General features: G+C 46.4%; 1 protein-coding gene across 10 annotated transcripts in view; it reads left to right on the top strand.

Annotated features, from left to right (window-relative positions):
• CYRIB (CYFIP related Rac1 interactor B) overlaps positions 1 to 23,752 on the top strand; it is a 205,751-nt gene that overhangs the window by 119,372 nt on the left and 62,627 nt on the right. For all 10 annotated transcript variants that reach the window (XM_073679888.1, XM_073679889.1, XM_073679886.1 and 7 more), the window contains 2 exons: positions 19,785 to 19,858; positions 22,883 to 22,915. The gene's annotated coding sequence lies outside the window, so the exon portion shown is untranslated. The remainder of the gene's footprint in view (positions 1 to 19,784; positions 19,859 to 22,882; positions 22,916 to 23,752) is intronic.

Genomic DNA, 23,752 nt, shown 5'->3' with positions numbered 1-23,752 from the left:
TTATAGTAGTTATATTCTTGTACATAGGAGCAGTATTATAGTAGTTATATTCTTGTACATAGGAGCAGTATTATAGTCGTTATATTCTTGTACATAGGGGCAGTATTATAGTAGTTATATTCTTGTACATAGGAGCAGTATTATAGCAGTTATATTCTTGTACATAGGGGCAGTATTATAGCAGTTATATTCTTGTACATAGGGGCAGTATTATAGTAGTTATATTCTTGTACATAAGAGCAGTATTATAGTAGTTATATTCTTGTACATAGGAGCAGTATTATAGTAGTTATATTCTTGTACATAGGAGCAGTATTATAGTCGTTATATTCTTGTATATAGGGGCAGTATTATAGTAGTTATATTCTTGTACATAGGGGCAGTATTATAGTAGTTATATTCTTGTACATAGGAGCAGTATTATAGTAGTTATATTCTTGTACATAGGAGCAGTATTATAGTCGTTATATTCTTGTACATAGGGGCAGTATTATAGTAGTTATATTCTTGTACATAGGAGCAGTATTATAGTAGTTATATTCTTGTACATAGGAGCAGTATTATAGCAGTTATATTCTTGTACATAGGGGCAGTATTATAGCAGTTATATTCTTGTACATAGGGGCAGTATTATAGTAGTTATATTCTTGTACATAAGAGCAGTATTATAGTAGTTATATTCTTGTACATAGGAGCAGTATTATAGTCGTTATATTCTTGTACATAGGGGCAGTATTATAGTAGTTATATTCTTGTACATAGGAGCAGTATTATAGTAGTTATATTCTTGTACATAGGAGCAGTATTATAGTCGTTATATTCTTGTACATAGGGGCAGTATTATAGTAGTTATATTCTTGTACATAGGAGCAGTATTATAGTAGTTATATTCTTGTACATAGGAGCAGTATTATAGCAGTTATATTCTTGTACATAGGGGCAGTATTATAGCAGTTATATTCTTGTACATAGGGGCAGTATTATAGTAGTTATATTCTTGTACATAAGAGCAGTATTATAGTAGTTATATTCTTGTACATAGGAGCAGTATTATAGTAGTTATATTCTTGTACCTGGGGCAGTATTATAGTAGTTATATTCTTGTACATAGGAGCAGTATTATAGTAGTTATATTCTTGTACATAGGAGCAGTATTATAGTAGTTATATTCTTGTACATAGGAGCAGTATTATAGTAGTTATATTCTTGTACATAGGAGCAGTATTATAGCAGTTATATTCTTGTACATAGGGGCAGTATTATAGTAGTTATATTCTTGTACATAGGGGCAGTATTATAGTAGTTATATTCTTGTACATAGGGGCAGTATTATAGTAGTTATATTCTTGTACATGGGGCAGTATTATAGTAGTTATATTCTTGTACATGGGGCAGTCTTATAGTAGTTATATTCTTGTACATGGGGCAGTATTATAGTAGTTATATTATTGTACATGGGGGGCAGTATTATAGTAGTTATATTCTTGTACATGGGGGCAGTATTATAGTAGTTATTATATTCTTCTTGTACATGGGGGACCGTATTATAGTAGTTATTATATTTTTGTTCATGGGAGCGGCAATCACGTGTTTTGATCCGTTCTGTCCCTGGCGCTGATTAGCAGTGTTCCGCCGGTGATGCCAGGCTCGGCCACGTGCCGTGTGATGTTGGTCAGGTCACTTAGTCTCGGCTGTCTTGGTGCCCAATTACGGGTTGGTCGGCTAATGCCAGGCTGCCTCTGTCTGAGTCTGTGCCATGAATACAAATTGAAAGGCGCAGTGTAAGTGGACGGTTTGACTATGACTACCGGCTGCTCCCCGGCCTCGGTCTTTGGGCAGTGCTATGTGAGATGTTGATCATGGGAGACTCTGGGAGACCCTTTGTGTGTAGTGATCAGCATTATGAGGCAGGTTGGGGGGGTCCCACCAAGGAGAAAAGACAGGTTCATTGAAGGACCCCTGCACTGTCCGCACACATTCTTTGACTTATCTGCGCTGGATGTGTAGGGGGTGAAAAGTGTTAATTACAATGGCTTGCAAAAGTTTGTGCCCCCTGCCTGGTTAGTACCCAGTAGCGCCCCCTTTTGCAAGTATCACAGCTTGTAAATGCTTTTCGTAGCCAAACAATGGTCTTTCCATTCCTCTTTGAGGGATTTTCATTAGTGATGAGTGAGCTAGCACATTTAACCCTTTAAACGAGCATGCTTTGGTACTCGCCGAGCATTTGCGTCGTGCTCAGCATCGATGAAAGTGTCGCCGCGGCTACAAATGTCACATCTGTCATACACCTGTGATACATGCTGCTTTGACACATGTCAAACAGGCACTCCCTGCATATGTCACAGGTGAATGACAGATGTGACACATGCAGCCGTGGCGACACTTTCATCGATGCCGAGCACGCTGCAAATGCTCGGCGAGTACCTGAGCGCGCTCGTTTAAAGGGTTAAACGTGCTAGCTTGCTCATCACTAATTTTCATCCATTCTTCCTTGGAAAATTCCTCCAGTTTTGTAAGGTTCCTGCGGCGTCTTGCATGCTCTGCTATTTTGACGTCTAGCCACAGATTTTCAATGATGTCCAGATCAGGGGACTGTGGGGGCCATTGTAAAACCTCCAGCTTGCGCCTTTTCAGGTCGTCTATTGTGGATTTTGACGTGTGTTTAGGATCATTATCCATTTGTAGAAGCCATCCTCTTTTCAGCTTCAGCTTTTTTACAGATGGTGTTATGTTTGCATCAAGAATTTGTTGAAATTTCATTGAATCCATTCTTCCCTCTATCCGTGAAATGTTTCCCGTGCCATTGGCTGCAACACAACCCCAAAGCATGATTGATCCACCACCATGCTTAACCCCTTTACAGCCCATGACGTACTAATACGCGTCTGTGCCCTGGGACTTAAGAGCCTGACCCGTATTAGTACGTCATAGCGATCGTGCGCGCACACGGGCTGTGCGGGCACGATCGCCGCCGGGTGTCAGCTGATTGTCACAGCTGACACCCGGTACTATGTGCAGGGAGCGGTCCCGCACCTCTCCCTGCACATTAAACCCCGCAATGCTGCGATCGAAGTCGATCGCAGCATTGCGGTGGCTAAGGGGAGGTGATCGGGATACTCACCTCCTCTTCTGGCCTCCAGCGCTATCTGCCGCGACTTCCCGGGTGTTGCCATGACGACCTGATGTCGTCATGTCAACATCTGGGTCACCAGACAGCAGTAAGATCGTTTGGTCATGCGCAGTACATGACCAAACTATCTTCTCCCTGTGCAGCGCTGACAGCCTGCATGGCACAGGGATGGTGCTCCATTCCTGTGCTATACAGGCGATCAGAATAAAAAAGTGAAAGTCCCATAGTGGGACAAAGTAAAAAAGCTAAAAAACTATCTGAAAGTGAAAAAAAAAAAAAAAAAAATTGTAACAATATTAAAAAATAAATAAAAAAAAATAATCCACCAAAAATCAAAATATAATGTACCCATCAATAAATATTATTATGAAAAAACAAACAATAAAAGTACACATATTTGGTATCGCCGCGTCCGGAACAACCTGACCTATAAAACTGTCCCACTAGTTAACCCCTTCAGTGAACACGGTAAAAAACTAAAAATAAAAAACAAAGCAAAAAACAATGCTTTATCATCATACCAGCAAACAAGAAATGGAATAACACGCGATCAAAAAGACGGATGTAAATAAAAATGGTACCGCTGAAAACGTCATCTCGTCCCGCAAAAAACAAGCCGCCATACAGCTCCATCAGCCGAAAAATAAAAAAGTTATAGGTCTCAGAATAAAGCGAAGCAAAAAAATAATTTTTTCTATAAAATGGCTTTTATTGTGTAAAAGCGCCAAAACATAGAAAAGCGATATAAATGTGGTACCGCTGTAAACATACTGACCCGAAGAATAAAGCTACCTTATCAATTTTACCACACGCAGAGTAGAATAAAAAAAAAACAATTCCTGAATTGTTGGTTTTTGTTTGTTCTGCCTCCCAAAAATCAGAATAGAAAGCGATCAAAAAATGTCACGTGCCTGAAAATGGCACCAATAACAACGTCAACTCATCCCACAAAAAACAAGCCATCACATGACTGTCTGCCAAAATCTGGAAAAATTATAGCTCTCAAAATATGGCGATGCAAAAACTAGATTTTACAAAATGTGTCTTTTAGTGTGTGACAGCTGTCAGTCATAAAAACCCCATATGATTCTGGTATCTCTGTAATCACACCGAACCGAAGAATAAGGTCATCTAATTACTTATACCGCACGAGGAACGGTGTAAAAAATAAACGCTGGGGTTGGGGTTGTGCTAGGGTTAGGGCTAGGGTTGGGTCTAGAGTTGTGTTTTTTTTTTCAAAAGTAAAAAAAAAAGGAAAAAGATGACGATATGGCGACTAGTGTTGAGCGCAAGTGCTCGCTACTTGAGTTTGCATCGGGTGCTCGGGAATGCACTGAGTATCGCGGGTGCTCGAGTCTCCGCCCCATATGCCTCGCGGCCAAAAAAATTCCCCCAGGGATTGCCTGTCATGCTCGAGCGATCCCCGCATGTTTTTTTTTGGGTGTCTAATAACCGTGAAACATGCGGGGCAGGGACTCGAGCATGTCACTAGAGCACACGCTGTACATGGTGCATACCTGAGTACCCGATGCAAACTCAAGTAGCGAGCACTTGCACTCAAGACTAATGACAACTTATTCAATATGATGACCTAATGTTATCAAATTCTGTGTTGTACCTCTGGGTTCAAAATGTTCACTATACACCTTGATAAAATCCTTGAGGGGTGTAGTTTCCAAAATGGAGTCACTTGTATGGCGTTTCTACTATTTAGGCACATCAGGGGCTTTCCAAACGCAACATGGTGTCCGCTCTCGATTCCAACCGATTTTGCGTTCAAAAAGTCACACAGTGCTCCATCCCTTCTGAACTCTGCCGTACGCCCAAACACTGTATTTTCCCCACATATGGGGTATCTGCACACTCAGGAGAAATTGCACAAAGGTTTTTGGGGTCCATTTTCTCCTCTTAGGCTGAGTTCACACGATGCATATTTAATGCGTTTCCGCGGCGTTTTTGCAGTTGCGTAAACGCCGCGGAAACGCATTAAAAACGCATGGTAGAAGGGCAGCAATGTTCCCCAATTGAAATCCGCATGAGCTGTGCCCATGATGCGCTCAAAAATCCGCAGCATGTCAATTAATTTTGCGTAAACGCGGCGTTTTACCGCCATTGATTTGCATTAGAACGCGCCAATTCCGCAAGACTGCATTTGTACTTGCGCTATTGGCGCGTTCTAATGTGCGGATGGTACCCGAGTGTGGAGGAGAGGAGAGTCTCATCCACACCCAGGTACCATTAAAAAAAGCTATAATAAAATAAAAAATAAATGTATACTTACCTTCTGTCGGCCCGCGCACCGCTCCTGCTTGCTTCCCGGCACTTTGCAGTGAGTTGAAGGACCTGCGCTGACGTCAGAGTCATGTGACGGGTCACGTGACGCTGACGTCGGCAGGTCTTTCAATTCAAAGTTGCCGGCGAGGGAGAACGGAGTGTAAAGCAGGACAGCGCGGGCCATCGGAGGTAAGTATATACACTCTCTCGGGTCACACTATATAAATCCATGCTGTTTGCATGGATTTATATAGTGTGACCTAGTTGTCAAGCACTTTCCAGGTGATGCTAAAATCGCTTGGAAAGCGCTTGTCAATCTGCATGTGGAAACGCATGTGAATCCGCATGTATTCCGCAGGAAAAACGCATGCACAATCTGCATGCGTTTTTTCTGCCAGGGAGATGCAGAAATGATGCAGAAATTTTCTGCTTCATTTCTGCATCGTGTGCACATACCCTTACCCTTGTGAAAATAAAAAAATTGGGGCTAAAACATCATTTTTGTGGAAAAAGTTTGATTTTTTTTAAATTTTCACGGCTCCCTGTTATAAACGTCTGTAAAGCACTTGGGGGTTCAGGGTGCTCACCACACATCTAGATAAGTTCCCTGAGGGGTCTAGTTTCCAAAATGGTGTCACTTGTGGGGGGTTTCCACTGTTTAGGCACATCAGGGGTACATCCGCTAATTATTCAAGCAAATTTTTACAGTCAAAAAGTCTAATGGCGCTCCTTCCCTTCCGAACCCTGCCGCGCGCCCAAACAGTGGTTTTCCCCCACATATGTGGTATCTGTTTACTCAGGAGAGATTGCACAACAAACTGCATGGTGCAATTTCTCCTGTTACCCTTATGAAAATGCAAAAGTGGGGGCTGAAAAACATTTTTGTGGGAAAAATGTGAAAATTTTATTTTTACGGCTCCATGTTATAAACTTCTGTGAAGCACCTGGGGGTTCAAGGTGCTCACCACACATCTAGATAAGTTCCCTGAGGGGTCTAGTTTCCAAAATGGGGTCACTTGTGCGGGGTTTTCTACTGTTTAGGCACATCAAGGACTCTCCAAACGCAACATGGCGTCTGCTAATTATTCAAGCAAATTTTACATTCAAAAAGTCAAATGGCGCTCCTTCCTTTCCGAGCCCTGCCGTGCGGCCAAACAGTGTTTTTCCCCACATATGGGGTATCTGCGTGCCCAGGGGAAATCGCACAACAAATTTTGGGGTCCATTTTTTCCTGTTACCTCTGCGAAAATAAAAAAAATTGAGTCTAAAGTAACATTTTTGTGAAAAAAGTAAAATGTTAATTTTTTTTCTTCCACATTCCAAAAATTCCTGTGAAGCACCTGAAGGGTTAATAAACTTCTTGAATGTGGTTTTGAGCACCTTGAGGGGTGCAGTTTTTAGAATGGTGTCACTTTTGGGTATTTTCTGTCATAAAGACCCCTCAAAGTGACTTCAAATGTGATGTGGTCCCTAAAAAAATGGTTTTGTAAATTTGGTTGGAAAAATGAGAAATCGCTGGTCAACTTTTAACCCTTATAGCTCCCCAATAAAAAAAAAAATGTTGGTTCCAAAATTGTGCTGATGTAAAGTAGACATGTGGGAAATTTTATTTATTAACTATTTTGTGTGACATATCTCTCTGATTTAAGGGCATAAAAATTCAAATTTTGAAAATTGCAAAATTTTCAAAATTTTCGCCAAATTTCCGTTTTTTTCACAAATAAACGCAAGTGATATCGAAGAAATTTTACCACAATCATGAAGTACAATATGTCACGAAAAAACAATCTCAGAATCAGGGGGATCCATTGAAGCGTTCCAGAGTAATTACCTCATAAAGTGACAGTGGTCAGAATTGAAAAAATTGGCCTGGTCATTAATGTGCAAACCACCCTCGGAGGTAAAGGGGTTAATGGTTGGTGAGATGTTCTTTTCCTGAAATTCTGTGCCCTTTTTTCTCCCCGATACCTTTGATTATTGTGGCCAAATAGTTCTATTTTACCTCATCGGTCAAAGGACTTCTTTCCAAAATGCATCAGGCTGGTTTAGATGTTCTTCTGCATACTTCTGACACTGAATTTTATGGTGAGAATGCAGGAGAGGTTTTCTTCTGATGACTCTTCCATGAAGGCCATATTTGTGCAGGTGTCTCTGAACAGCAGAGCAATGTATAACAACTCTAGAGTCTGCTAAATCTGATTTGCCTCTATAGCAATACTATGAACAGCTCCTACTGAAATTTTGCTCGGTCTTCCAGACCTTATCTTGACCTCCACTGTTCCTGGTAACTGCCATTTCTTAATTACATTTAGAACTGAGGAAAGGGCAACTTGAAAACGCTTTCCTCTCTTCTTATAGTCTTCTCCTGCTTTGTGGGCCTCCACCATTTTCATTTTCAGAGTGCTCGGCAGCTGCTTAGAAGAACCCATGGCTGCTGTTTTTTGGCACAAGATTAGAGGAGGCTGGGTTTTATAAAGCTGGGAAATTTGCATCACCGGCCTTTCCTAACGATGATAGTGAACAAGCCATAACCCTAACAGGCTAATAAATCTCCAAGGGTGTTCAAACTTTTGCATCGGCCCTTTTTTCTTTTTGTAATTTTTAGAATGTAAAAGAAGAAAATATATATTTTGCTTAAAATACAAAGGAAATGTGTCATCTGTAACTTTCGGCCTTTTAGAGAACATTTCATCTACAACTTGCTTAACTGTTCACAATAACAGTAATTCTGACCAGGGGTGCACAAACTTTTACATATCACTGTATATGAAAGAGGAGCCTGAGCCATTAACCCCGACCGATCCATATTGGTTCATCTAGCGTCCCTAATGAAATTTACTTGCTGTCAGTGAATGGGAATACCCGATGCCCAAAGCGGCTCCTGTACTGAGAAAAATGTGGTTGTACCACTGACTGCAAAACTGTATTGACCTGTTTATATAATAATAGATGTCAGCAGCTTGCTGACTGTTTCCAGATAAGCGCTGGAGACTTATTGTCATACATTTTACACAACAACATAGAAATATCTGTGACCAAACAACTCCTGCGTTTTCCATGTGTGGCGCCACAGATCGGGTGTGAGAGGTGAAGCGCTCCCCTTCCTCGCGCAGTCTGGGCGGGGCGCTCCCCTTCCTCGCGCAGTCTGGGCGGGGCGCTCCCCTTCCTCGCGCAGTCTGGGCGGGGCGCTCCCCTTCCTCGCGCAGTCTGGGCGGGGCGCTCCCCTTCCTCGCGCAGTCTGGGCGGGGCGCTCCCCTTCCTCGCGCAGTCTGGGCGGGGCGCTCCCCTTCCTCGCGCAGTCTGGGCGGGGCGCTCCCCTTCCTCGCGCAGTCTGGGCGGGGCGCTCCCCTTCCTCGCGCAGTCTGGGCGGGGCGCTCCCCTTCCTCGCGCAGTCTGGGCGGGGCGCTCCCCTTCCTCGCGCAGTCTGGGCGGGGCGCTCCCCTTCCTCGCGCAGTCTGGGCGGGGCGCTCCCCTTCCTCGCGCAGTCTGGGCGGGGCGCTCCCCTTCCTCGCGCAGTCTGGGCGGGGCGCTCCCCTTCCTCGCGCAGTCTGGGCGGGGCGCTCCCCTTCCTCGCGCAGTCTGGGCGGGGCGCTCCCCTTCCTCGCGCAGTCTGGGCGGGGCGCTCCCCTTCCTCGCGCAGTCTGGGCGGGGCTCTCCCCTTCCTCGCGAGGCGCAGTCTGGGCGGGGCTCTCCCCTTCCTCGCGAGGCGCAGTCTGGGCGGGGCTCTCCCCTTCCTCGCGAGCCGCAGTCTGGGCGGTGCGCTCCCCTTCCTCGCGCGGCGCAGTCTGGGCGGGGCGCTCCCCTTCCTCGCGCGGCGCAGTCTGGGCGGGGCGCTCCCCTTCCTCGCGCGGCGCAGTCTGGGCGGGGCGCTCCCCTTCCTCGCGCGGCGCAGTCTGGGCGGGGCGCTCCCCTTCCTCGCGAGCCGCAGTCTGGGCGGGGCGCTCCCCTTCCTCGCGAGCCGCAGTCTGGGCGGGGCGCTCCCCTTCCTCGCGAGCCGCAGTCTGGGCGGGGCGCTCCCCTTCCTCGCGTGGCGCAGTCTGTAGAGCGCCATAGTTTGTGGTGGTAAAATTGTGGTAAAGTGAGAACATCACCATGAAAAACTCCCACTGTGAGGATTGTCCTGCCCTCGCCACTGATTGGTAGCTTTCTGCCTATACACAGTATACACATGAAGCTGCCAATCAGTGGTGTGGGCGGGGTTTTACCCAGCCCTGCTTTCTGAGTTCTGTTAGATCTGCAGCAGAGATATAAGGGATTTTAATCGAAACTGCAGCAAGCTGCCCAGTGACACATTTCAGGAGTCAGTGTCTCTGCCCCTACATTGTGCTGCTCTGAGATTACATAGCAAAACTTACTTTCAGGTATGAATGGACTGCCTATGCAAGACAGGTTAACAGACTTGGGGTTATTCAGTTTAAGAAACGCTGAGATTTAGGGGGCGATCTAATAACCGTACAGAGATCTGTGTAATGATCTGTATTCACCTAGGCCTGCAACAGTGACCAATGGACGTAAGAGCAGTGAGGCAATGGTTACTTTCTGATCACTGAGACTATGTATTCTCTACTGTAAGAGCAGTGAGACTATGGATTTACTTTAAGAGCAGTTAGGCAATGGATTCTTTACTGTACAAGCAGGTAGGACATGGATTCATTATGAGTAGTGAGACTATGGATTCTTTACTGTAAGAGCAGTGAGACTATGGAGCTCTCTGCTACAACATGTTGTAATGGTCGATTCAAACAAATTCATGGAGGGCCTGGATGTCTTTATGAAAAATATATTTTGAATTATTTCTTTCAGCGGGGTGTTAAATCTGTCCTAAATTACTGTAGAGCTTCCGGTCCTCTCTGGAGTGCGGTGTACACCTTACATTACGCTGCTGACCCCAGTACATGTGCCGGTGTTTCCTTCCGAGGTTGCGCTATTGATCCGTGTAACCCTTTGTGTGATGCTGGTGATCAGGAGTCGCCCGCGGCCTCTGGCGTCCATCCCTGGGTGCAGTGTATTGATGTAGTGATGTGTATAACGAGCGGTGGGATTAATTAGGTCGGCCACGTGTTAGTGCCGCTAATAGACACTGGATGGAAGAGGTCGTATCAGGCGAACAATCCTCTGCTCTTCCCCGTTTACTGTTTGTTGCTCCCTCACTGTTGTGGCAGGGGAATGCTTGTCATCTGACTGGCAGTGCCCAGATTTATCCCGAACGCCTGGTCATAGAGGAGGCATATGACTTTCTAATCATGTTTTGTAATGTAGAATTTATTTTTTTTCCCTACAGTCAGCATGATGTGTTCCCACCTCCTCCAGAGCTGCATTCAAAATTCTGCAGTGTTTTTTTTTTTTTGACTGAGGCTTGAGTGCGTCCCCCTTCCCCGCAGATCCGGAGTTTTATCTGGGGACTGGACTGGCTACGATAGGGGATAACTTGCTGACCACTGAATTCTGCAATACCTGACAAAGCCACGGGAAAGTGTGGTGCTGTTCCTAGTTATTTCTGTGGTGTCCCGCTGCACAGCATTGTGGATGATGTAGTGGCTATATATCGGATCCTGTGCACTGACACTGCAGTATATGTGCACGGCCCCTTCCTCTGGGATGTTCCCGGCCTTCGGCTGACAGCTGCGGTTACAGTCACTGACCGTAGCAGAAGGCAATTACTTCAGTTCTCCTCCATTTACCATGCTCCTCTGTGCGGTAACCTTTACATTTTTTTGCATTCATCTTCTGGAATTTTAATTCTCCGCTGTATTTCTTTTTCACATTTTGTGCATCACTCAGAGCAGCCTGTCCTCACCGTGCCCACCAGCTGCCCCCACCGTGCACCCACCGTGCCTAAGCACCACAGCAGTGCGCCTCAACTCTGTCTATACATCCTCCCCTTCTTCCTTCCCTCCTTTTCTCTTTCCTATCTTAGTTTTTCCTTCTGTCTCCGCACCTTCTCTCCTCGCTCTCTGCCCTCCTTTTTTCCTTATTTCCATTTTGCTTTTTTATTTCCTTCCCTCTTTTCTTCCATTATTCCTTTTTAGCTTCCTTCCTTCTTTTTCCTTGTTACTCTTTGCTTCCTTCTTTTCCCTCCTTCCCTTCCTTCTTTTCCCTCCTTCCCTTCCTTCTTTTCCCTCCTTCCCTTCCTTCTTTTCCCTCCTTCCCTTCCTTCCTTCCCTCCCTTCTTTCTTTTCCTTCCCTCCCTTCTTTCTTTTCCTTCCTTCCCTCCCTTCTTTCTTTTCCTTCCTTCCCTCCCTTCTTTCTTTTCCTTCCCTCCCTTCTTTCTTTTCCTTCCCTCCCTTCTTTCTTTTCCTTCCCTCCCTTCTTTCTTTTCCTTCCCTCCCTTCTTTCTTTTCTTCCCTCCCTTCTTTCTTTTCCTTCCCTCCCTTCTTTCTTTTCCTTCCCTCCCTTCTTTCTTTTCCTTCCCTCCCTTCTTTCTTTTCCTTCCCTCCCTTCTTTCTTTTCCTTCCCTCCCTTCTTTCTTTTCCTTCCCTCCCTTCTTTCTTTTCCTTCCCTCCCTTCTTTCCTTTCCCTCCCTTCTTTCTTTTCCTTCCCTCCCTTCTTTCTTTTCCTTCCCTCCCTTCTTTCTTTTCCTTCCCTCCCTTCTTTCTTTTCCTTCCCTCCCTTCTTTTCTTTTCCCCTTCCCTCCCTTCTTTCTTTTCCCCTTCCCTCCCTCCCTTCCTTTTCCCCTCCCTTCCTTTTCCCCTTCCTCCCTCCCTTCCTTCTTCCCTCCCTCCCTCCCTTCCTTTTCCCCTTCTCCCTCCCTTCCTTTTCCCTTCCCTCCCTCCCTTCCTTTTCCCCTTCCCTCCCTCCCTTCCTTTTCCCTTCCCTCCCTCCCTTCCTTTTCCCCTTCCCTCCCTCCCTTCCTTTTCCCCTTCCCTCCCTCCCTCCTTCCTTTTCCCCTTCCCTCCCTCCCTCCCTTCCTTTTCCCCTTCCTCCCTCCCTCCCTTCCTTTTCCCCTTCCCTCCCTCCCTCCTTCCTTTTCCCCTTCCCTCCCTCCCTCCCTTCCTTTTCCCCTTCCCTCCCTCCCTTCCTCCTTTCCCCTTCCCTTCCTTCCTTTTCCCCTTCCCTCCCTCCCTTCCTTCCTTTTCCCCTTCCCTTCCTTCCTTTTCCCCTTCCTTCCTTTTCCCCTTCCCTCCCTTCCTTCCTTCCTTTTCCCTTCCCTCCCTTCCTTCCTTCCTTTTCCCCTTCCCTCCCTTCCTTCCTTTTCCCCTTCCCTCCCTTCCTTCCTTTCCCCTTCCCTCCCTTCCTTCCTTCCTTTTCCCCTTCCCTCCCTTCCTTCCTTCCTTTTCCCCTTCCCTCCCTTCCTTCCTTCCTTTTCCCCTTCCCTCCCTTCCTTCCTTCCTTTTCCCCTTCCCTCCCTTCCTTCCTCCTTTTCCCCTTCCCTCCCTTCCTTCCTTTTCCCCTCCCTCCCTTCCTTCCTTTTCCCTCCCCTCCCTTCCTTCCTTTTTTCCCCTCCCTCCCTTCCTTCCTTTTTCCCCTCCCTCCCTTCCTTTTCCCCTCCCCTCCCTTCCTTTTCCCCTCCCCTCCCTTCCTTTTCCCCTTCCCTCCCTTCCTTCCTTTTCCCCTTCCCTCCCTTCCTTCCTTTTCCCCTTCCCTCCCTCCCTTCCTTCCTTTTCCCCTTCCCTCCCTCCCTTCCTTCCTTTTCCCCTTCCCTCCCTCCCTTCCTTCCTTTTCCCCTTCCCTCCCTCCCTTCCTTCCTTTTCCCCTTCCCTCCCTCCCTTCCTTCCTTTTCCCCCTTCCCTCCCTCCCTTCCTTCCTTTTCCCCTTCCCTCCCTCCCTTCCTTCCTTTTCCCCTTCCTTCCTTCCTTTTCCCCTTCCCTCCCTTCCTTCCTTCCTTTTCCCCTTCCCTCCCTTCCTTTCTTCCTTCCTTTTCCCCTTCCCTCCCTTCCTTCCTTCCTTTTCCCCTTCCCTCCCTTCCTTCCTTCCTTTTCCCCTTCCCTCCCTTCCCTCCCTCCCTTCCTTCCTTTTCCCCTTCCCTCCCTTCCTTCCTTTTCCCCTTCCCTCCCTTCCTTCCTTTTCCCCTTCCCTCCCTTCCTTCCTTCCTTTTCCCCTTCCCTCCCTTCCTTCCTTCCTTTTCCCCTTCCCTCCCTTCCTTCCTTCCTTTTCCCCTTCCCTCCCTTCCTTCCTTTTCCCCTTCCCTCCCTTCCTTCCTTCCTTTTCCCCTTCCCTCCCTTCCTTCCTTTTCCCCTTCCCTCCCTTCCTTCCTTTTCCCCTTCCCTCCCTTCCTTCCTTTTCCCCTTCCCTCCCTTCCTTCCTTTTCCCCTTCCCTCCCTTCCTTCCTTTTCCCCTTCCCTTCCTTCCTTCCTTTTCCCCTTCCCTCCCTTCCTTCCTTCCTTTTCCCCTTCCCTCCCTTCCTTCCTTCCTTTTCCCCTTCCCTCCCTTCCTTCCTTCCTTTTCCCCTTCCCTCCCTTCCTTCCTTCCTTTTCCCCTTCCCTCCCTTCCTTCCTTCCTTTTCCCCTTCCCTCCCTTCCTTCCTTCCTTTTCCCCTTCCCTCCCTTCCTTCCTTCCTTTTCCCCTTCCCTCCCTTCCTTCCTTCCTTTTCCCCTCCCCTCCCTTCCTTCCTTCCTTTTCCCCTTCCCTCCCTTCCTTCCTTCCTTTTCCCCTCCCCCCCCTCCCTTCCTTTTTTCCTTTTCCCCTTCTCTCCCTTCCTTTTTTCCTTCTTTTCGGGGCCCCTTGTGCAGCGGTGCGGGGGCTCTCGGGGCCCCTCGTGTAGTTTGCAGCGGTGTGTGAATAGCAGACTCGTGCTGGCGGTGATCTCTCGGTGACGGGGCCTCTGATCACGCAGGTCGGTGGCGAGCCGCAGCACGCTCATGTCTGGAGGCCAATGTTCTGCTCGCTGACGTTATTCTCTTGGCTCTTTCTCTTTTCCCGAACACCTCCGCTCGTCAGTCCTAGAAAGTGACATGTCCTAAGTACGGCCCCCCGGCCCCCCGCTCTATTGTGCAGAGCCCGTTGACTTCTCCATTGTTTCTTATTGAGAAGTGTCCGCCGTGGAAAGCGCAGCTTCATCGGGGTCACCACCCAGCTCTTCACAGACCCTGCACAGCCTATGCGTCGGCCTTGTATTGCAGAGCCATTTTCCGCTCCTATTTGCGTCAGTCTTCACTGCAGTTGTAGGATTATATTCGGCAGCCGGGGAAAAATTCATCATGAGAATGAAGGTAAAGGCCACAGGAAGGGATCGTAGAGGAAATGTCCAAGCGCCGCACTTGTTGGCCTAAATATTTCCTAATCTGATCTAATCTCCATGTCCTCCTCGTAGCCCTCGGCCGAACGTTGCGTCGTTGACGTCTTGTAGGCGCTGACATACAGTGCGGACCCTATTACACCTGCAGATTTGGCGCAGTCACTGCCCAGTGACCTCAGCACGCCTGACCCCAATAGCGCTACCTTCAGAAATATCCTCCCGGATCGGGCATGAAAGGGAAGACATTAATGCGTGCGCTTATTTAATTTTCCATCGCTGACGAGCTTCATCTCCTTGAAGTCGGCCTTAATGAACAGCGAGCGCGCTGAGCTCCCCCCCCCCCCGAGGACATGGCTAATTAAACACCAGAGACCCCACGCTGACGAATCGGGGACAGCCAATCGGATGGGATTTTCATTCCCAGGGAGCGAGGACTGTAATTTTTTTTTAATTTTATTAATTTTTTTTATTTTTTTTAACCCTCTGTGTATGAAAATTGCGCCTCTCGCTGAAAAGGTTAACATTTTTGCGGGTGCTCATATGGAGGAATTCAGGTTTGTCCAGTCTGGATACAATTGTAGCAAACCCTCAGCTGTGAGAGAGGCTCAACTATTACTGAATTTCCAACCTTGTTGGGATGTTAATGAAGAACATTCTGATTTATGGACAGCAAGCAGAGATCTTGAAAATGAGGAATAATTGCAACACATGTTTATCAAAGTGCAAACTTGGACCAGATGGATCAAAGTGGTTTACGCCGTTGGAGAAGTTTGATGCATCTTTAGACTGTCCCCTTTTCAATAGACCACACCCTCTTGTCAGATAAGGCTCAGAAAGTGTTTAGGAATCTACTCCGAAGCATATTAGAATTATCTGAATAAAGATAGAAAAAAACCCTTTAAATATGTGTGCACTTCACCTTTAAGGACCACGCACCCGCGTTTCGCTGCTCACAACAGACTGCCGACTTTGTGATGTCTTCCTTGAGCATTTTGCTGCATGATAGTCGCGTTGGGAGAACCTCCAAGAGCTTGCTTTGTGTCGTGACCTCAGAACTCCAGAGCAGAAATCATAGTTCAGCCGAGTTCCACAAGACTTTGCTGCTATATTCTCATCAGACCTGGTACAAACTGTCAGGGGACCAACCCGCTTGGATGTTCTGTAGGCTGGCCCTGCCTTCTCCAAAAAGTTCCATCGTCTTAGGCTTTGTTCACACTGTGGCAGAAAATTGCAGTCATTCATCTCCTTTGCCGTCTTTTCACCTCTGCCTCACACGATCACTTTATCTTGCAGGGAAACAGCAGTTTCGCCTGCAGAAGCGAAGGGGAGACACTGCAGTATTGCTCCCTGTTATCAGCCATTTCGGGCTGACTATAGTGTGACCTGAAGTTAAGGAAAAATCCTTACAGTCGGAAATTTTCAGCGACTCTAAAGCAAAATGCGCTGGTGGAGGCCCCCGGACGCGCGCCGGTGGAGGCCCCCGGACGCGCGCTCTTTTTCGTTTTCTGCCACTGTGTGAATGCAGCCTTAGATGATGATGGTCATCAATATGTGTATGGAAATAGGTGTGAACATTGTCCGAAATGGTGCATGGCTGATTTTTAAGAATTGCAGAAAGTAACGGCCACAGTGTGCCGACAAGGTAGTGTTTCCTATCCGATCACTTCTCCTGACAATTGGTCTGGTTCTGCTTTGCATATGTTGGTCACCTTCCCCGTCGGGGTATTTGCATAGTACAAATGCAAATAATCGTAACCTTTTCCCTGCCAGCGGTGCTGGTGTTACATTGCTCCGCACAGACGCGCAGGACGGGACATGAGATAATTGCACGGCATTTATAGGAAGGCGTTGTACCAGCGCTTCCTCATGCACCGCACCCCGCCTTCCCCTTTCTCTGAGAATACACAATATATGACATTTCAGAAAACGGAAGTCTCCGCAGAGGAACGTGCCGTTGCGTGGGAACATGCCACGCCATCTACCAACCACTAAAGCGCGCCCGGATGCCACTTACTAATCTATATTGTCACTTCTAAAAGGGGTACAATTTTTAGCACCTATATAAATGTACGATCTGACCGCTGGGACCCCCGCTGTGCTCCTTGTACGCTCTATGGGAGCAGCGTTCTTTCATACTCAGTACCGCACCCATTGAATTGAATGGGAGGGATGGTCACACTTGTGCACTACTGCTTCTCTCACACAGGGGCCTTTAGGACCCCCAGTGATCGCACATTTATGCGTATTTGTTATGGGGCATTGTTCAGCAGAGAAAGAAAGAAAAGATGTAATGCTCATGTCGCCGATCCCCCACAGCTCTTATTTCAAAGCTTATCCTGAGCCCACTCAGGCGGCCATGCCTCAAAATGCCCGTTCACCCATCGCTGCTGGGTGGACAGTTGGTTAACAGGGCATGAGACCAGCGTGGTAACGAGATAAGCATTGGAATCGATGTTTTAAGGGGGTGTCAAGCGTTAGTGTTGCTACTTTTATATTTTAACTCTGTCAAAGCCTTTTTTTTATTTTCTGAACAACCCCTTTAAAGCTTTTTTTCCCAACATTTTCCCTATTTTTAAAGAATGTGACCAACGCTCCATTCTGACTTTCCATTTTTTGACAGCACTAATTTTGGCAGCCTCAAAAAGCCTTCACCTCACTGTGCGTGCAGATGCCCTGACACCTGCCTGCTGCCACCTCGGAGCAAGCTCTGCACTGATTTTGAACCGACCTCATAGCCGAATCCTCTTTAAGGGATGGTCTTTGCACTTGCTGGACTTTGGGTGCCTTCAAGCCTTCTTCACAGCAATTGAACCTCTCTCTTTTAAAGTTCTTGATCTGATAAATAGTTGATTTAGGCGCAATCTTACAAGCAGCAATGTCCTTGCCTGTAAAGCCCTTTCGTTGCAAAACATTAATCACTGCACTTGTTTCCTCTGAGGTAATCAGCTTGAGAGTAATATCCGCTGCCTTGTCCTAGTTAACACTTTCTACTGAGCTAACCACTGGAATGATCTTACAATTTATTTTGCAAAATCAGTCTGGAATTAATGCAAATTGTTGCTATAAAAACTAAAGCAGCAAAACTTTATGAAAAGTTTGTGTCAGTCTCAAATCTTTTGACCGCAACTGTAGCATGTTGGATAATTAGATGTTATGGTGTAAAGGGGCCCTTGTCATTGCTGAGAACAGACCCCTGCAGGTAAAGTTTGGGAGTGGCGGGAGGAGGCCCTACAGACCAAAACTGGTTCTACCTCATAACTGGGATAACTTTCTCCAGTTTCTTCATATCCTCGGGTTATTCTGCTGGAGCTGTCACCTGGTTTCGTACAGTAAGGCGAATTACAACGTGGAGTTATTTTTTTTAATTTTTTTAAAAAAATTAAACGTACATCAATAAGTTTTTTTTTTTATTTTTTTTTACCTATTTTGCTTTCTCCAATAGAGCAGAACTTGTGACTTTTTAGGTATCTGCTGGGGGGAAATAATAAAAAAAAAAATCTAAGATCAAATTGCATCACTGCAGAGCATCTCCTGCAAACTCAAGACTTAAATGGGATGTCCAGGAGTAGAAAAATAGCTTTTTTTTTTCCTTTTTAAAGATTAAAATGGCATTCCCATCTCCAAGATCCCATCCCAATATGTAATAGGTGTAATATTAATAATATTAGCAAATACCTTCTGTTAGAAATGTAGTATAGTTCTTCTGATTAGCTGTGTTGCTTACCCTATGTGCAGGGCATTGCAGTAGCTTAGATATCCATGGTTACCACCACTAAGAACTAACTAATTAACTGTCACTACATGAGTGGTTGTAACTATGTATAACTAAGCTATTGCAATGCCCTGCACACGGGGTAAGTGACATAGCTTATCAGAAGAACTATACTACATTTCTAATCAGGCATTTGTTAATATTATTATTATGACACTTACTACATTATTGGGATAGGATCTTGCACATGGGATTACCCCTTTAAGCTCAGAGATCAGCTACATGCTGTGATAGGGGCTCCTCAGCCTCCACTATTAGTAACAAAGTAACTATTGCAGTGGAGCAACTGATACAAGCACACAGCTTAGTAATTTCTATTTCTGGTGACTTTTCAGAACATTACGTCGTGTCCAAGGAACCTGAGGAATAACAGTATTTATGGCCGTTATTATATGACTTGTATCCTGCATTTCAGAAACACTTCAGAGGAGTGTAACTGTGAATCCAGCTCTGGGAAGAAATAAACACTTACTAGAAAGCAACAGCAGGATGAAAGATATCATGCTGCAGTAGTGAGTGGGTGTACCTGTGAATCCAGCACTAGGATGAGATAAAAGCAGCAACATGGGTGTCACAGTAGTACTAAGTGGTGTAGCTGTGAATCAAATACTAGGATGAGATAAAACGCCAGAAAGCAGCAGCATGGAGACTATCCTACAGCTGTATTAAGTGGTGTGATTGTAATTCCAGCACTAGGATGAGATGAAACACAAGAAAGCAGCATGGAGGATATCATTCAGCAGTACTGAGCTGTGTACCTGTGAATCCAGCACTAGAGTGAGATAAAACCATAAAGTAGCAGCAGAAGAGTGGATGATATGCAAAGGTGCTAAGTGGTGTAGCTGTGAATCCAGCGTTAGCATAAGATAAAATACCAGAAAGCAGCCGCATGGAGGATATCGTTCAGCAGTACTGAGCAGTGTAGTTGTGAGTCAAGAACTAAAATGAGATAAAATGTGAAGCAGCAGCATGGAGGATATCATACATCAGTACTGAGTGGTGTAGCTGTGCATCCAGCACTAGGATGAGAAAAAACACCAGAAAGCAGCAGCAAAATCTGTGATTGTCTCTCTGCATCTCTCACTCTGCCCCTCTTCATACACTTTAACAGGCAGCTGTAATCTGATCTCTGTGACCTGGCAGTCCGTCTTGCTTTGGCCAAGATAGATTTTAGCAGTTTTTTTTTTTTCAAGATTGATGATGAGTTCAGGAGGCATGAAGGAAAAAAAAGGGGCTCATAAGTGGAGAAAAAAAGCAGATTGCCATTCAGGTGACCGGGAAAGCATTGTGGCACCCAGCTTTCCCAGTTGACTATTATTAACCCTTTGACCACTGCTCCTTTTTTTACCGGTTTATTCCCTGTTTTTCTTATCGGGAAGTATTTTTCTTTGATGGCGGGGTCTAATGATTCTTTTGGTTTTGCTTTGTTTCAGACCCTCAGGAGCGAGCGGCTGCGCCTCCCAGCCTGGTGATTCTCGGAAACACGTGAAGAGCCTCTCATCTGCTGGTAAATATTTGCTCAGCTGTCCCCTCTTCACCAGCAGCAGCGGGGCTGCGTACACAGAACGGCAGGATGGGACTTGTCCGCCTCTACCTGTTCCCTGCCTGCGGAGCTTCCCTCACCCGTCTGTGTTTGGCCTCTGTAGGAGGATAAGTAAATGCATGCTGCAGGTGACGCACATGGAAATGTGTTTAAAGGGGCTATGAACCCCCCCCCCGTAGGAGACCCCCCTAGTTAAAGGGATTGTCATGTGTGATACGGTCTGCTGAGCTGTGTATCTAAGCTTACCCTGTGTGATACCGTCTGCTGAGCTGTGTATCTAAGCTCCAGTCTGCTGTACCGCACACCTGTATGTGGCGCTGTCCTCTAATCTTCGGTCTTACACTGCCCTCTGGTGTCAGTGTGCGGTACTGAATAAAGAAAAGGCTTGTCCTCCAGCTCCCCAGTGCTTTGTAGATAGGATTTTCCAGCGGTGCACGGATCCGGTAGACTCGTGCTGGTAACAAGTATTATAATCCAAATAGAACAAGAGATCCAGCACCATCAGTCCCCCCCAAAAAATTATTTGTAGATTAAAAACAACATTTATTGAAGAATTATTTTAAAATCATTCCATATTAAAAAGCGCAACGTATCAAGTGTGCACACTGCCGCGTTCCGAACACAAGGTCCTTAATCTTAGTATTGCAGAAGATCAGCGCCATGTGTGCTGTTTAAATATCAGGTGAGCGAGTGACGTGGAGAGGCGCGGTATACAAGTGTATGACCGAAGAATACGTGACCTAATAGATATATAATCTGCCTGCTGTATGGAATGCGGCTATGTAACTTTAGAATCCATGCTGCCTCTCTATATGTTAAGGGTATGTGCACACCGTGCGGTTTTGACGCTGCAGAATTTCTGCACCATTTCTGCACCTAATATGCAAATTAGGTTACTTGCGGTTTTTCGTGCGTTTTTTACATCCGTTTTTTTATGCTTTTTTTTATGCATGTGTTTTTCATGTCTTTATATTTAAATTAGAGAATATTCTTTTTTTAAAACAAACTTTACTGATCATCATGCAGCGTTTCTGCTGTGGATTTGCATGCGGATTTTCCTCACCTAATGCAAGTCTATGGGGAAAATCCGCATGCGTTTCCGCAAGAGAAATAGACGTGCTGCGGATCTGAAAAACGCGCCTCATGCCAGTTTCTGCAGGCGCACAAAGACGCCTAGTGGGCAGCGGATTTCTAGAAATCCCATCCTCTATGCTGTAACATCTGCCCGCTGCGCTTTTGACGCTGCATAAAAACAGAGCGTCGAAACCGCACTAAATCTGCACGGTGTGCACATACCCATAGACTGAGGAAAATCCGCATGCGTAAAGACCGCTTGTGTGTTTTCAATAGCGTTTCCTCAGCAGAAATGCACACAAAAAAACTCTGCATGATGGTCAGTAAATTTAGTTTTTTTAAAAAAAAAAAAAAAACACCATTCTCTAATTTCAACATGAAGACGTGAAAAACGCAATAAAAAAACGCATCAAAAAATGCATGCAATAAAAAAACACATGCGGTAAGGCTGTGTGCCCACGTAGCGTTTTTCAAGCGTATATGCTGCGGAATTTCCGCAGCGTAAACGCTTGTAAAACGCTAGGTAATCCGCACCCCATGGTCCCCAAGGGGATTCCGCATGTTCTATGCACATGCTGCGGATTTTCCCGCAGCGTTTTTGATTCGCTCAAAAATCCGCAGCATGTCATTTAATTTTGCATTTCCTCAAGCGGAATTGCCTTATTGCAATGCATTAAAAAACGCAAGGCAATTCCGCATGTAAAAATCGCACCAAGAACCGCAAGTAACTTAATTTGCATATTAGTTGCGGAAATGGTGCAGAAATTCTGCAGCGTCAAAACCGCAGCAAATCCGCACGGTGTGCACATACCCTGAGAGAGATGACATCGCCCTTGTGGCAATTAGGAAAGTGGTGTGAAGCCCCCTGAGCGCTCCAGTGCTGTCCTGAGCGCTCCTGTGCTGTCCTGAGCGCTCCTGTGCTGTCCTGAGCGCTCCTGTGCTGTCCTGAGCGCTCCAGTGCTGTCCTGAGCGCTCCTGTGCTGTCCTGAGCGCTCCTGTGCTGTCCTGAGCGCTCCTGTGCTGTCCTGAGCGCTCCTGTGCTGTCCTGAGCGCTCCAGTGCTGTCCTGAGCGCTCCAGTGCTGTCCTGAGCGCTCCAGTGCTGTCCTGAGCGCTCCAGTGCTGTCCTGAGCGCTCCAGTGCTGTCCTGAGCGCTCCAGTGCTGTCCTGAGCGCTCCAGTGCTGTCCTGAGCGCTCCAGTGCTGTCCTGAGCGCTCCAGTGCCGTGTCCAGCGCCGTGTCCTGAGCCTCCTATATGGGCTCACAGATGCGCTTTCTGAGGGTCCTTGTTGTACACCCCCCATATTGCAGGTGACATTTGTCACATCTCACACTATACGCCGCATAGTTGCTACTACAGTTTATAAAACGTCTCATTGAATATTCCGCTTGTTGATTTGTGGGAAGCCCTTTCCTTGTATTATGCACATACGCCCCCTATCTGCAGGGTTTATACTGCATCAGTAGGAGCCTTTATGAGTTTTTTTGGTATTGTCATCTGTGTGGTTATCACAGTTGGTTTGATCGCTCGGGGTAACTCTTATTTCCACTAGTGAGTCCCCCTTTTAGAGACAAAGCGCCGGCCATTTTCACCAATATCTCGCTGACAGTAATCGCGCACAGTCTCGCTTTCTCATACACCAGGTGCTGCAGGTCCATGGAGTTTACTTCTGCTGCTCTGCTGCCACCTAGTGGTCTTTATTGGTTACTACACGCTCAGAACTGGCTGCCATAATGTAAATATGGTAGAAGAAAACTGCAATGAAGTTAGAAGTCTGACTGATGCTGTTACTGAACGGCAGAATTGTGAATGCTGCTCTAGAGTATAAGATATAGACGTCATAGCAGAGCTGCATTCTGACTTCTGCCATCATATTCTTCTGTCTTACGGGTAATGTTGTGTTTTGTGTTTTGCAGGTTGGGAGCCGATATATCAGCACAACACTGGGAGTAAGTGAGCGCCGTCCATCTGTAATGCTATACGTGTATATGTGTGAGGAGTGTGACCGCCACCGACCACCTCTGCCATCCTCCGACCACCTCTGCCCTCCTCCGACCACCTCTGCCCTCCTCCGACCTCCTCTGCCCTCCTCCGACCTCCTCTGCCCTCCTCCGACCTCCTCTGCCCTCCTCCGACCTCCTCTGCCCACTGCTGCCCACCGCCGACCACCATTGTGCTGATCATATATAGAATAATCTACACACATAGTCCGGAGCTGCACTCAATATTTTACTTGCTCTTATTGTAAAGGGTCATCAGGTTTGTTAGTGAATAATGTCTTCACTTCCCAGATTAAACTAACAGGAACTGAAATGCAGGATGATTTCAGCTCTGAAGAATGCAGGTCGTTAATTTAGTTCACAGCATGCAACTCAGGATCAGTAATGTATGTACACCGTGACTCCACCAGCAGAATAGTGAGTGCAGCTCTGGAGTATAATAGAGGATGTAACTCAGGATCAGTAATGTAATGTATGTACACTGTGACTGCACCAGCAGAATAGTGAGTGCAGCTCTGGAGTATAATACAGGATGTAACTCAGGATCAGTACAGGATCAGTAATGTAATGTATGTACACAGTGACTGCACCAGCAGAATAGTGAGTGCAGCTCTGGAGTATAATAGAGGATGTAACTCAGGATCAGTAATGTAATGTATGTACACTGTGACTGCACCAGCAGAATAGTGAGTGCAGCTCTGGAGTATAATACAGGATGTAACTCAGGATCAGTACAGGATCAGTAATGTAATGTATGTACACAGTGACTGTACCAGCAGAATAGTG

Source organism: Phyllobates terribilis, unplaced genomic scaffold, assembly GCF_046119375.1.
Source record: "Phyllobates terribilis strain yellow unplaced genomic scaffold, ASM4611937v1 Scaffold_4__5_contigs__length_816908805, whole genome shotgun sequence".
NCBI classification, from domain to species: Eukaryota; Metazoa; Chordata; class Amphibia; order Anura; family Dendrobatidae; genus Phyllobates; species Phyllobates terribilis.
This window is presented reverse-complemented; position numbering and strand designations above follow the sequence as displayed.